The following is a 12,800-nucleotide window of genomic DNA, read 5'->3' as shown; positions in this document are numbered from 1 at the left end:
GAGTAATTATGCTGATGGGAGAGTGCTCTGTCGGCACAGAGTGTCTTCACCAGATGCGCTACAGTGGGACAGCTGCGCCGATGTACTGCTTCTAGTGAAGACCTGCCCTTAATAAATCTCCTGCAACCATCACACACCCATGATAGACAGAAAGTCCCAGCAGGAACTCCAGAGGACAGTGCCCCCCCCCCCCCAGCCTCTAACCAATCATAGCTTTTAGGGATGGGCCTGTGCTCCTCACTGTTCATTTTTGATCAAAACCAGCCTTTGGATATCACAGGGATGCAAAGTTAGAATATTAACCCACTAAACCATCAAATCCCCTCATGCAGCAGTTCTCAAACTTCACTGCACCATGACCCCCTTCTGACAACAAAAATTACTACATGACCCCGGGAGGGGGGCAGGGCGGGGACAGAGACCAAGCTCTGCCACCCCAGGCTTCGGCTTTGGGCTTCGGTTTCAGCCCTGGGCCTGGTCCCAACCCACAGTTTGAGAACCACTGCCCTAGTGTGTGGACATGAAGAATTAAGAGGGGTTGAGCAAAGAATAATTAAATATTATTTATGGAAAGTCTAAATTTAAACATATACCATAAAATGGAGAATATGGGGCCTAGTCTCATGGGAAGGAGTATACCTCACAGTGTCACCATGGGATTTATATTAAATCATGAAAGATATTAACATGTGATTTAGATGGGTTCAAAACATAACCTCAGAAGGATTTGGGGATGCTGAAACATCAGCTGGAATGCTGCAGATTAGCCCTCTTCTTACCTGTCACTGAGGAAGGGCTAACTTCACCTCTGCCCCCTGCTGGAATACTGTGTCCAGTTCTGGTGTCAACAATTCAAGAACGATGTTGATAAATTGGAGAGGGGTCAGAACTGAGCCACGAGACTGGTTAAAGGATTAGAAAACATGCCCGATAGTGATAGACTCAAGGAGCTCAATTTATTTAGTTTAACAAGGGGAAGGTTAAGAGGTGACTTGATTATGGTCTGTAAGAACCTACATGGGGAAGAAATATTTGATAATGGATTCTTCAACCTATCATTCAACGGTATAACAAGATTCAATGGATGAAAGTTGAAACAAAATAAGGGGTACATTTTTTAACAGTGAGAGCCACCGGAACAGTTTAGCAAGGGGCATGGTGGAATCTCCATCACTGGCAATTTTTAAATCAAGACTGGATTTTTTTAACAGATCTCCTCCAGTTCAAAAGGAATTATTTTGGGGGGAGTTCTATGGCCTGTGTTATACAGGAGGTCAGACTAGATGATCACAGTGGTCCCTTCTGGCCTTGGGATCTATGGATGTATTACGTTTCTGGCCTTTCTGGGTGCTCCAAGCTCAGGTCTTACCTTTCTCACGTAGACTCATCTGATTCTTCCAATCTTAGCCCAAGACTTGGCTACAGTACTCTGTGTACACCAGCTTCTTATCACCCTGAGGCTGCCGCTAGGTTTCAGGCACCTGCATTTCCTCCTTTTCGGAACCTTTGTCCAGTAATAAAGTTACCAACAGCCTCCTTAAAATAGGGTATTTTTACTTAGCAGTTGGAACAAAGCATTAGAGAAAAAGTATTTTAAGGCAACAAGCAGCCTACATGCATATTTAGTCTCATCTAAACATATGCTTCACTACAAGCTTAATTGCCTATCATGGGCCAACCTTTTCAGTGACATGGGGCACATGCATAGATGTGCAGAACCTTTGTGGGTGACATACAGAAACAAAATAGCATCCTCCATGCGGCATGACCTCACACGTATGGCCTGTGTGAGGTCTCTTGTGCAGAGGACATCATTTTGTAGAGCAAAATGGTGCAGGCCTGGACAGAATCGTCCTGAGGGCCAGACCCAACCTGCCAGCCACCAGTTGGACCACACAGCCTCTCTCCATCTCAGGGAAGAGCTGAGGGTTTTTTCTTAAGCCCCCACCGTCCCTCAACCCATCTTGCTCAGTGGTCTCTGTTGGAGGCCTGAATTCTCTCCTCAGCCTCACTATTTTTTCCAGTCAGCTGGCTGGGCCCTCTAGGAGAATGTTCCCATGATGGTTGCTCTGTTGTTCAAGCAAACAGCCCCATTCAGCCTTGCTGGTTCGTAATCACTGTTCTTGTGGCTGTATCGATCTTTGGGTAGTGTGTTGAAACTGTCTGCTCCCCTCTAACAGCCCAGAACACCAGCTCAGAAATCAATCCTTAAACCACATTATGGGGTACAGATTAATATTCCTTTCTGAGCACACCCACAATCGTCAGACGACTGTACAACCATTTGTTTTAAAACAAAAAGAGCCAGCTTTGCCCTCAAATGTATTCCCTACAGTGAGAGCTGCCTTTGAACATGAGTACAGAATACTGACATAGGTACTCAGCTATAAGCATCAACGTTTGAAATATTTGGCCAATAAATAGAAGCTGATCCTCTAGTAATGATTAAGTTAAACATTAGATGTGTAAAGCTTTCCCCAATGTGCTTAGTTAGCAGCAAGCTCATGCTTCCAATTCATTCCTGTGTGTATCATGGAGACACAGTTATGGGAACAGCTGATTGCTTTTGCTAATATTTCTTTAGCAAATCATTTTGTCAGGCTATGTTTCTCTTTTAGAATATCAAGTCACATATTACCACGTGTTCTGATATTTCCTGAAGCCACATAAGATTCAAGACATCTAGCTAGGACAGAAATATGATGATACAGTTTTTTTTCTAAATGTCAGGTGGCTTTGGACAGTTACCCTCAAGAGGCAGATATTTGGCTACTACTATTCGGTTGCAGCCTCTACTTTATTTATAATACACAATCACCAATACCTCAACAGCAGGTGTCGGAACACTGTGTACATGTGAACACTTTGCGCTATTATTTTGCTCAAGAGGGTAATGGCCGTTTACCTCTCCCAGATGTTTCAGAGGAGTTATTATTAGTTATTTGTATTGCAGTCGTTCTTGGGAGCCCAAGTTATAGGCCCAGGATCCCATTGTGCTAGGTGCTGTACAAACAGGACAAAAAGACAGTCCCTGCCCCCAGAGAGCGTGTACTCTATAAGACAAGAGCTAACAGATGGTTACACACTGATTGGGGGAGTACAAGTAAACAATGAGACAGTATTGTTCAGAATGACGGCCCGTGAGCGCTGCACATCCCCAGCTTAGTGGATGTCAAGTTCTTTCTAGGTACCACAGCAAAGGAGGGATTTGAAGGTGGAAAATGAGGTAGTCTATGGTGACAGGGCGCTTCTCTCAAGTGTGGAGGGCCACATGCAGTAGTGCCACCCCAACGTAGCTTACTGCAATGCACTCACACTTTGGGTTAGTAGTGGGGGGTTTTTTAACATGCACAGTCGTGCTTGAAAGGAATTCTGGTCTTCTGACTAAGGAACCCAGACTGTGACTCAGCACATCTGGGTTCATTTTCTAGTTCTGCCATGGGCTTCCTGTGTGACCTTGGGCAAGTCATTTAAACTCTCTATGCTTCAATTCCTCATCAGTCAAATGGGAATAATAAGGCTTCTTTTCTCCTACATTTGTCTGTCTCGATGGAGAGGCTGTCTCCGGCTGTGGTTAGTACAGCTCCTAGCACCATGATAGCCTTGATCTTGTTTGGGGTTGCCAGGTACTACTGCAGTGCAAACACTAAATAATTATATTTAGTTCTGAACGGGCTTCTGTGCGCCGGATTCACCACCCTGTTAGACCAGTTTTGTGCCATGTAAATCCAAATGAAACCCTGCTTTCCAGTGTTGCACTCTCAGCTTCTGGGATATTTCACTAGATACAGCCTTGAAGAAATCTCCTCTCAAACAGCTCACTTGGGATTGCGTCAGAGACGGAGAGGCATTTTGGTTCGATTATTTATTTATTTTATTGCTGACGTCAAGTGATTTGCTGCCCAAACCCCTCTTACAAATTGTTACAGTGAAGAGGCATTAATGTCATAGTGTTCGTATTTCTACGGTCTAGAACTGTGATGACTCTGTCAGCAGGTCCCTGGAGAGCACTTTGGTTGCTTTCCTAATGTAGCTGGCAGCCCCTCTGTTAAAGAGACAAAAACATTCTGTACTCTCTTGAATGGGTTGGGAGACACTCTTTTAAAGATTTCCCCACTTCCCCTCTGGATTTATTACTGAAAAAAGAAGATAATGCAATAGTGTCTTTAATGAGATTGTGTTGTGTTTGCTCTGATGAAAGAACCTGAAGTTATCAAGGCCATATAGAAGGGAAAGAGATGAGGGGCTAAAGGAACTGCTGTAATGCCGGAAGTGATTCATCACAGAGTTCTCTCAGCAATAACAAACCTTGGATAACTCACATTTAGCAAAAACTAGCAATAATGTCTATGATGTATCATTTGGTTACTGATTATGCTTGGCCTGGAGTGGGAAACATTCTTAGTTGCATTGCAGACCAACAGCAAAGGTTCAGAGAACAGACATCATTGTATAAATGCTCGCGACCTTGATTTGACATGATCACATTGTGTCCGTTCAGTTGGGGGGCTGTCTATGACCACACGGACTTCATGCAACAGACTTTATGCAACCTACAAGAAATGATTAGGTCACTGCTGGTAATTGCAATCAGAAAAGAATAACTTCAGAATCACGTTGAGCAATTTGTGTCCTCCCAAAGAGCTAAAATCGCTTTGTATTAGATTTCAGAGTTGGATAATTGGTGTTCTTTTTCTGTAGGGAATTTTCTACTTTAAAAGGAAAAAAACAAAACACCTCTGCTCCATCCTCCTCCTATAGTAGCATAACTAGATGTTTTAGTTCAACAGCTCCCCTTGACTCTCTGATCAGTAGTGCATCAAACCACGGACTTGTTTGCGCTAAGAACAATATATGCCATGCAAATAGCAATTGTGTCTTTTGTTCAAAGGCAGTTCCTGAATTCTTAAGGCATATTGTAGAACATGGAAAGAATGTTTGTAGACTAGCTGTGCCAATGCCAGAAACAAACCCAAGTATTTGCTGCACATAAACAGGATTTCATAGAAAACAAACACAATGATAGGACATCTATCTGAATTGGATACAGATGGTTTATTGGGAACTGCAAGCATTTTTGCTAGGTGCCCTCAACAAAAGCTTTACATTTCTGCAGTTAAAGATGAACATATATATTCATCTTTTGCTGAGGATACCTACATCTCTCTCTCTCTCTCTCTCTCTCTCTCTCTCTCTGTGTGTGTGTGTGTGTGTGTGTGTGTGTGTGTATATATATATATATATATATATATATATATATACTAAAACCTCTAGTTATTCTACTATAGGAGGCAGATGGAGCAGAGGTGGGGTTTTTTTTCCGTTTAAAGTAGAAAATTCCCTACAGAAAAAGAACACCAATTACCCAACTCTGAAATCTAATACAAAGCGATTTTAGCTCTTTGGGAGGATACAAATTGTTCAAAGTGATTCTGAAGTTATTCTTTTCTGATTGCAATGACCAGCAGTGACCTAATCATTTCTGTAGGTTGCATAAAGCCTGTTGCATGAGGTCCATGTGGTCATAGACAGCCCTCCTTTTCCCCCCCAACTGAACGGACAAAATGTGATCATGTGAACTCAAGGTCGCGAGCATTTATACAATGATGTCTGTTCTCTGAACCTTTGCTGTTGGTCTGCAATGCAACTAAGAATGTTTCCCACTCCAGGCCAGGCATAACCACTAACCAAATGATACATCATAGACATTATTGCTAGTTTTTGCTAAATGTGAGTTATCCGAGGTCTGTTATTGCTGAGAGAACTCTGTGATGAATCACTTCCGGCATTACAGCAGTTCCTTTAGCCCCTCATCTCCTCCTGTTTCCCTTCTATATACACACACACACACAGAGTGAGAGAGAGAGAGAAAACTCCTTTTGGTTGAAAGTGGTTATTCAATAAAATAATGATATGTGCAGGGGCCCAGTACAGCTGTGAGCAAATAGGGCTGAGTAGTGGTGTGTTTTGCATTAAAGTTCAGAGACCCTGCCTCTTGTTCTAACAGTAATCTTTCTCCATAAATATGCTTGCCCCTTTTAGCAAGAGTGGCTGCCCATATTTGGGGCTTTCTAGGTTGTTTCCATTAAGGGGAGAAATTGCTGATGGAGTCAGGTATTTCTTTGCTGCAATCCTATTTATTTATAAAGCATGTACACAAAGTACTGTTTCCCTAAACACAGTAGCAATGAACAACAGCAGGAAGTTTTCTGGTTCAGAAATCCAAGCCCGCTTTACAGCCAGTTCTGTGCCCCAAGAAGCTGTATTTCTCTCCTCTCAGGGTCAAGCTACCAATGCTTGTGCTGCTTCCTTATGGCTTTTCTGGTTGCTTTCTGCCTCTCACTCAGTCACTCTCTCTCTCACTCACACACACACACACACACACACACACACACACACACACACTGAGAATATCACAGTGTGGACAGGGAACTGTGCAGCCTGGAAAAACCCTGGTCATGAAAGAGAGAGATGCAGGTCTCTGCATGGGAGAGGTGGCAACTGAGGAGCCAGGAGCCTAGAGTGAGTGCCCTCGAAGGACAATGGAGTGGGAATACAGGTGCAGGTACCCTGAACTTTTGTCAGAATGTGAGTGATGACAGAAGCCTGTTCTGTAATGCTGATAAGGGTGGACACAAGAAAAAACAGCCGTGCAGCACTGAACTTTGAAATGGCCAGAACACTAATCAGTGTGACCAACAGATTACAAAGCCAGCTGGAAAATCGGTGCATTGGAAAAGATGATGATGTCCAAGAATAAGAGGAGGGTGGAGAAAAAGCTTCTCAGTCCAGCTGACTTCATTAATTATTATTATTATTAATTTGTACCATCAGAAAATTGCAGCAGCCTGGCAAAACTCTGAGAAGCACTTTCTGTCGTCTTTTCCTGGCATGGTCTGAGTCGTTTGTGTTCAGTGTCTCTGACGCACTTTTCTCTAAGTTGTATTTACCAATTTACTCCTCTTTGCAGGTTTGTTTGTGAGCTGCTCAATTGTTTTCCAAGTCACTCCTCTACACCTTGATGTCTCGGAATCTAGTGGATTTAAGGGGCCTATTGTCTGATTGCTGAGTGTGGAGGGGGGTGGTTATTAGGATTATTATTCTTTGTTATTTGTATTTTGGGAGTGCCTAGAGGTCACAATCAGACATTGAGGTTCCATTGAGCTGGCTGCTGTGTATACACATAATAAAAATACCATTCTTGCCACAGGGAAGAAGGTTCCCTGGAAGGAATCCTGCAGATGCATCAAAATGAGGTTACATCCTTGTGTCTAAGAACATAAAAATTACATTGAAGAGAAGGTGAAAATAGCTCCCATTTCTCTCCACTGAGAGGCAAATCATTGAATGTCTGTATTTGTGCTATAAAAGAAATCTTGTGCCCAGCCATGATTCAGTGCCTGGCAAATCAAAACCCAGCAGGTTGCAATGCGTCATGTTGCTTTGCAGTATGAGGAGCTGTGGAAGAAAACCCTACAACACATTCCTCATTATCAGTTGAGTCTCTGAGATGTTCTTTCCTCCCCCAAGCCTGCTATCATGTTAGGCACCAATTTGTCTGCTGAATGTATTGTTTGTGGGCAAAAGCAGTAAGGGGCATTAAACGTAAACAGTGCCATACTGTTCTAAATGCAGGAGTTGGGTACTAACTCTCATCATAGGCTGGCATCAGGTTTGAATCCAGCACTAAACCACAAACCTCTTTACTCGTACTAAAAGAATAACTCCATTAGCTGGCAGCAGTGGTAGGCTGTTCTCCTCAATATGGGTTAGCTGCAGGAGGGAGCTATGCCATATACTTTCAAGTGGCGCTCTTGATTATGGTGGCTAAAGGAATCAAGCAGTGGGAATATCAGAAGTGTTCAGAAGTCCTTGATAAAACTTCTTGTTTCAATGGGTACATCTACACTACAGTAAAACACCTGGAGCTGGCCTGGGTCAGCTGACTTGGGCTTGGGCTGTGGGGCTATAAAATTGCTATGTAGACATTTGGGCTTGGACTGGATCAGTATCCTCTCAAAGCTGACAGAACATTTTTGTCAAAACTTTCTTTTTCACCTACAAAAGAGAGCTTTTTGCCAAAAAGGAAATGTCTGAAAAAAATAGCCTGGTGAAAATGTTCAGCTTTTTGTCAAAACAAAATAAAACCTACCACAATCTCTGAAACTTTTGTTTTCAACAACCCAAACCTCAACACTATCAGTAACCAAAAACTGGGAAAATAAAATCAATTTTCAGCGGCTGAAATCCAGAAAGACTTTTGTTTTGAATAAAGATTTGAAAAATGGCAATGAAAACAGCAACAAAAAAGTTTTTCTTGGAGGTGGCAGTAAAGTAATTTCCCAACCATCTCTACTACTGAAGTTCACGGAGGTCAGGACCAGAATTTACCTTTGGTTTGAGAGCCTCTGGATCTGACGGTCTTCTTTGACCCATCTCTATAAAATCAGGCCATCTCTGAGGTTCTGTCTGGACCTGAGTCCAGCACACCCAACTCTGAAAAGTTTGCCTTTGGCATTCTAGTTTGGATCCTTTCCTTTTTGAAATTCTGGGAGCAATATAAACATTATTATAAGATTAATAATCTCAATTGTTTCCTTTCACATACACACACAACTCCACTGTAGATGTTAGTGGTAAAAGAAATTAGCCTGTGATATATGCTATTTGCATTTGGCTTCCAGCTGCAATGCAAACAGGGGACATCTGCTTACTGCAAATGTTTACCTGGTGTCCACTCCCTACTCTGCCCTCTTTCTACCAAGGAAAATGCTATCAGTCTCAGCCCTGAGATCAAATGCTGTCTGTTTTTATCAGTTAAAGATAACTGCCGGTTCACCTGCTGCCTAATTGTTAATGAAGCCAACTGACTGATTTGGTCTGTCCATTAGTAAGTTGGTGGCGCTTTCAAAATGAAAAGACTCCATGTCGGAAACTGGTCCAGTCTTGGTTGCTATTTTCCACCACTGAGTGTTTTTCTTTTCGCTTTGTATCCTTGTTTGACCTTTGTAACGAGTTCAACCTCTTGCCTTATTGGAACTATAAAACAAGCAGAGTCTCTCGTGAACCTGTGTCTGATATGCGGAAGGCAAATACTTATTGAATGAAGTCTAGGTGATCTGTAGGCTGTGCTAATCGGAGCTGTACAAAGGCTTTCAGATACACTTTTTAAAGAGGTTCACAGAAGCTGATAACATTTTCCATGATTTAGAAATAGCACAAGAGCAACCTTTGTGCTACTCAGACACGTGCTTTTGCAAATGGAAAAGAGAATCAGGGAAACAACGGTAGTATAGTTAATAAGTACCTTGCACTTATATAGTACTTCAATCCTGTGAGAGACAATTAAAATAACACTCATTGTATAGATGGGCAAACTGAGGCACAGATCAGATAAGTGACTTTGCAAAGTTTGAACACTAAGTCAGTAGCAGATTTGGGAACACAATAAAATCCTGCATCCCAAACCCCTTCTCTAACGTCACACTTAAACCTCGATTAGCGTATAAATTACACCCTTTGATACTCAACCCTTTTGGGCTATTGCTGTAGCTTCTAACCATTTAGCCATGCATTCTTGCCAAACCAAGCTACCACTAAACTCTGCCCCCTTGAGGAACATCATTGGGTGTTGGGGGGATTAAACCCATACCGCCACTTTTACACTGAAACTGTGAGGCCATACAGGGCTTATATTTTTTGTATTATGATATGGTTTAGTGATAGCATCTATGCAAAGCAAACCTGAAGCATATTGAATTGTGCTTAATTAGCATGTCTTGTTTCAAGACCCTTTTCTATTTTTTGACTGCTGTGATTTAAAGGAAGAAGGAGAAGGTCTCCCTGCATCTGTAAATATTATGGGCTTCTGCTGTGATGCAAATCTGGCCCGTCTCTTGCTATCATGCATGTTGAGTTTAGAAAATGGAGTTTATATGTGACTAAGGATAGGTCTACACCAGCACTTTTATCGGCATAACTCGTGTTGCTCAGGGGTGTGAAAAACACACACCCCTGAGCGACATAAGTTACACTGACAGAAGCGGTAGTGTGCACAGTGCTATGTTGGCGGGAGACATTCTCCCACTGACATAGCTATCGCCACTCGTTGGGAGTGGTTTAATTATGTCGACGGGAGACCTCCTCCTGTCAATATAGAGTGGGTACACGGGAGATCTTACGGTGGCACAGCTGCATCCATACAGCTGTGCCACTGTAAGCTCTCTTGTGCAAACAGGGCCAAAGTAACTGTGACAATTCTGAAAACAGCTCTGGTGGATTTGAGGGGCTCTAGATACTGTCCATTTTCTGTACTACAGCAGTGTAGGAGAAGGTACAGATCATCATGGGGTGGAGGGAATAATTTACTTCTTTTCTCTTTGCTTTTTGATGATTCCATGCATAGGAGGCCATATCACTCACTCTCTTGTTCATAGTGGGACTGCTGTCAGACCTGAGTCGGTACTTGTCGTTCCATCACTTCAGTGGAGGTACACTGGTTTGTGTGCTCTGAGGAGCTAAACTTATGCCTCCAAAATAGCAACAAGAACAAGAAGGGGGCTTTCTGTGTTCACTGCTGAACCTCCCATGACACACACAGATCCTGCCGAGAGCTCAGCTGCTGTCACATTCCTCCTCTGCTGCTGAGCGAGCCAAAGGCCATTCAACATGCAGATAAAGTATTTGATTTTGCAGACTCCTTGGTAACACCTAAGATCTCACCTGAGACTATTTTCTGTGTCAGTCAGGGCTTAGAAACGAGATTTGATATACTTGAAAGAAAATTGGATTCAACGTCTCTTTAAAATATGAGTTGAGATTGCAGAAAAACATCTTTGAAGAGGCAGAGGAAAATACCACTGTCTTGGAGACAAAATAATAAAAACGATAAGCCCACTGACTACTGTGCTGATCGAGTATGATTTTCTTTTTGCACTGAAAAACAAAAATAAATCTTTTAATCTCACCAAAGCTTCCAATATTCAAATATTTTGCTTTCCTGAGACATCCAAAGGAGATAGATTCCTTAAATGTACCCTGCCTTTGTTAATTCATTTGTCAGTTTTGAGTCCCCATCATCCTCTCTCCTTTGGCTATCAAAGGCTTTTTAAGAATTCTATTAAATTATTAGTATTTACTATTTGTATTATCACAGTGCTTAGAAGCCCCAATCATGGATTAGACCCTATTGTGCCAGGCATGGTATGGACACAAAATAAAAGATGGTCCCTGCCCAAAGAGTTTACAGTCTAAATATGACAAGATGATGGATACAGACAAGTGGAGGGGAACATGGAGACAACACTAGTCAACATGATAGGCAGTGGTATCAGTGCATCAGCAGCCTACAATTATCAAGTTTTTGTAGGCATCACAACAAAAGATTTTTAAGGAAGATAATGAGGTGGCTTTGCAGGTGTTTACAAGGGACACTTCCCATGCATGAGGAGCAGCATGGGAGTACGCATGAAGCTGCTTGTTTGAAAACACAAAAAGTGAGAGATGGAGGCTGGAATCATGGACTGATCAGAGGTGGGAGTTGACCTCTGAGTACTAAACGTCAGGTGGGGATATGCTGTGAAAGGCTTTTAAAAGTGAAGAATAGCAGCTTATGTTTGATGCAATAGAGAAAGGGGAACCAGTGGAGGAATATAAAGAGAGAAGTGATGTGGACAAAGGAACAGGCTAGGAAACTGATCTTTGCAGCAAGAGTCTGAATGGATATCAGCAGGGCAATGTTCTAATTTGTCAAGTTCAGAGAAAATGATGGTGCAATCATTGAGACACAAGATGAGATGAGCATTTTATCTGTGTGGGTGGATGGGAAAGACCATATCTAAGGGTATGTCTACACTACCAGATTAGTTCGATTTAACTTAATTCGAATTTGTGGAATCGACCTTACAAAGTCGAATTTGTGTGTCCACACTTAAGGACATTAATTCGACTTTGTGAGTCCACACTAACGGGGCAAGCGTCGACATTGGAAGCGGTGCACTGTGGGAGTTCCCTCAGTCCCCGCTGTCCATTTGAATTCTGGGATTTCCCCACAATGCATGCTGGGGGGAAAAATGTGTCGAGGGTGGTCTTGGGTAACTGTCATCATTCAACGTGCTTTCGGACGTCTCAAGGGGAGATGGAGGAGCTTACTGACTCGCTCAGATCTCAGCGAAACCAATATCCCCATTGTTATTGCAGCTTGCTGTGTGCTCCACAATCTCTGTGAGAGCAAGGGGGAGACCTTTATGGCGGGATGGGAGGTTGAGGCAAATCGCCTGGCTGCTGATTATGCTCAGCCAGACAGCCGTGCAATTAGAAGAGCCCAGCAGGAAGCGCTGTGCATCCAGGAGGCTTTGAAAGCTAGGTTCCTCAGGGAGCAGGGTAACCTATGACTGTTCAGTTTCTTTACAGAGAAGCTGAACCTGCCCCTGCTTCAGTTACTGTTGACTTTCTTCTGCGGTTACATACCCCGTTCACCATGTTTCCCCCCTTCCAACACACGTTTAAAAATAAAGTTAATGGAACATTGTTAATTAACAACGTTTTCTTTATTAATGAATTCACGTTAAAGGGTTGAAACAGGGACGCAGACTGTGGTGGGTAGGGTGTGCAGTGATGTTAACACCGCTTCTACACTCGAGGAATGATAGGATCCTGCTCCTAGAGCGGTCTGCAGTGCCGGACTGGTTGTTTCAACGGAGCCTGCCATCCCTCCTTTTCGGGACTCTGTGTGCGGGGGCGGACGGTTACAGATTCCCCTGCTGCGTGGCTCTGTGGTCCGGGACAAGGACCGCTGCATA

The sequence above is a fragment of the Mauremys reevesii genome, linkage group 7, assembly GCF_016161935.1.
Source record: "Mauremys reevesii isolate NIE-2019 linkage group 7, ASM1616193v1, whole genome shotgun sequence".
In the NCBI taxonomy this organism is placed as follows: domain Eukaryota; kingdom Metazoa; phylum Chordata; order Testudines; family Geoemydidae; genus Mauremys; species Mauremys reevesii.
Note: the sequence above shows the minus strand (reverse complement) of the source record.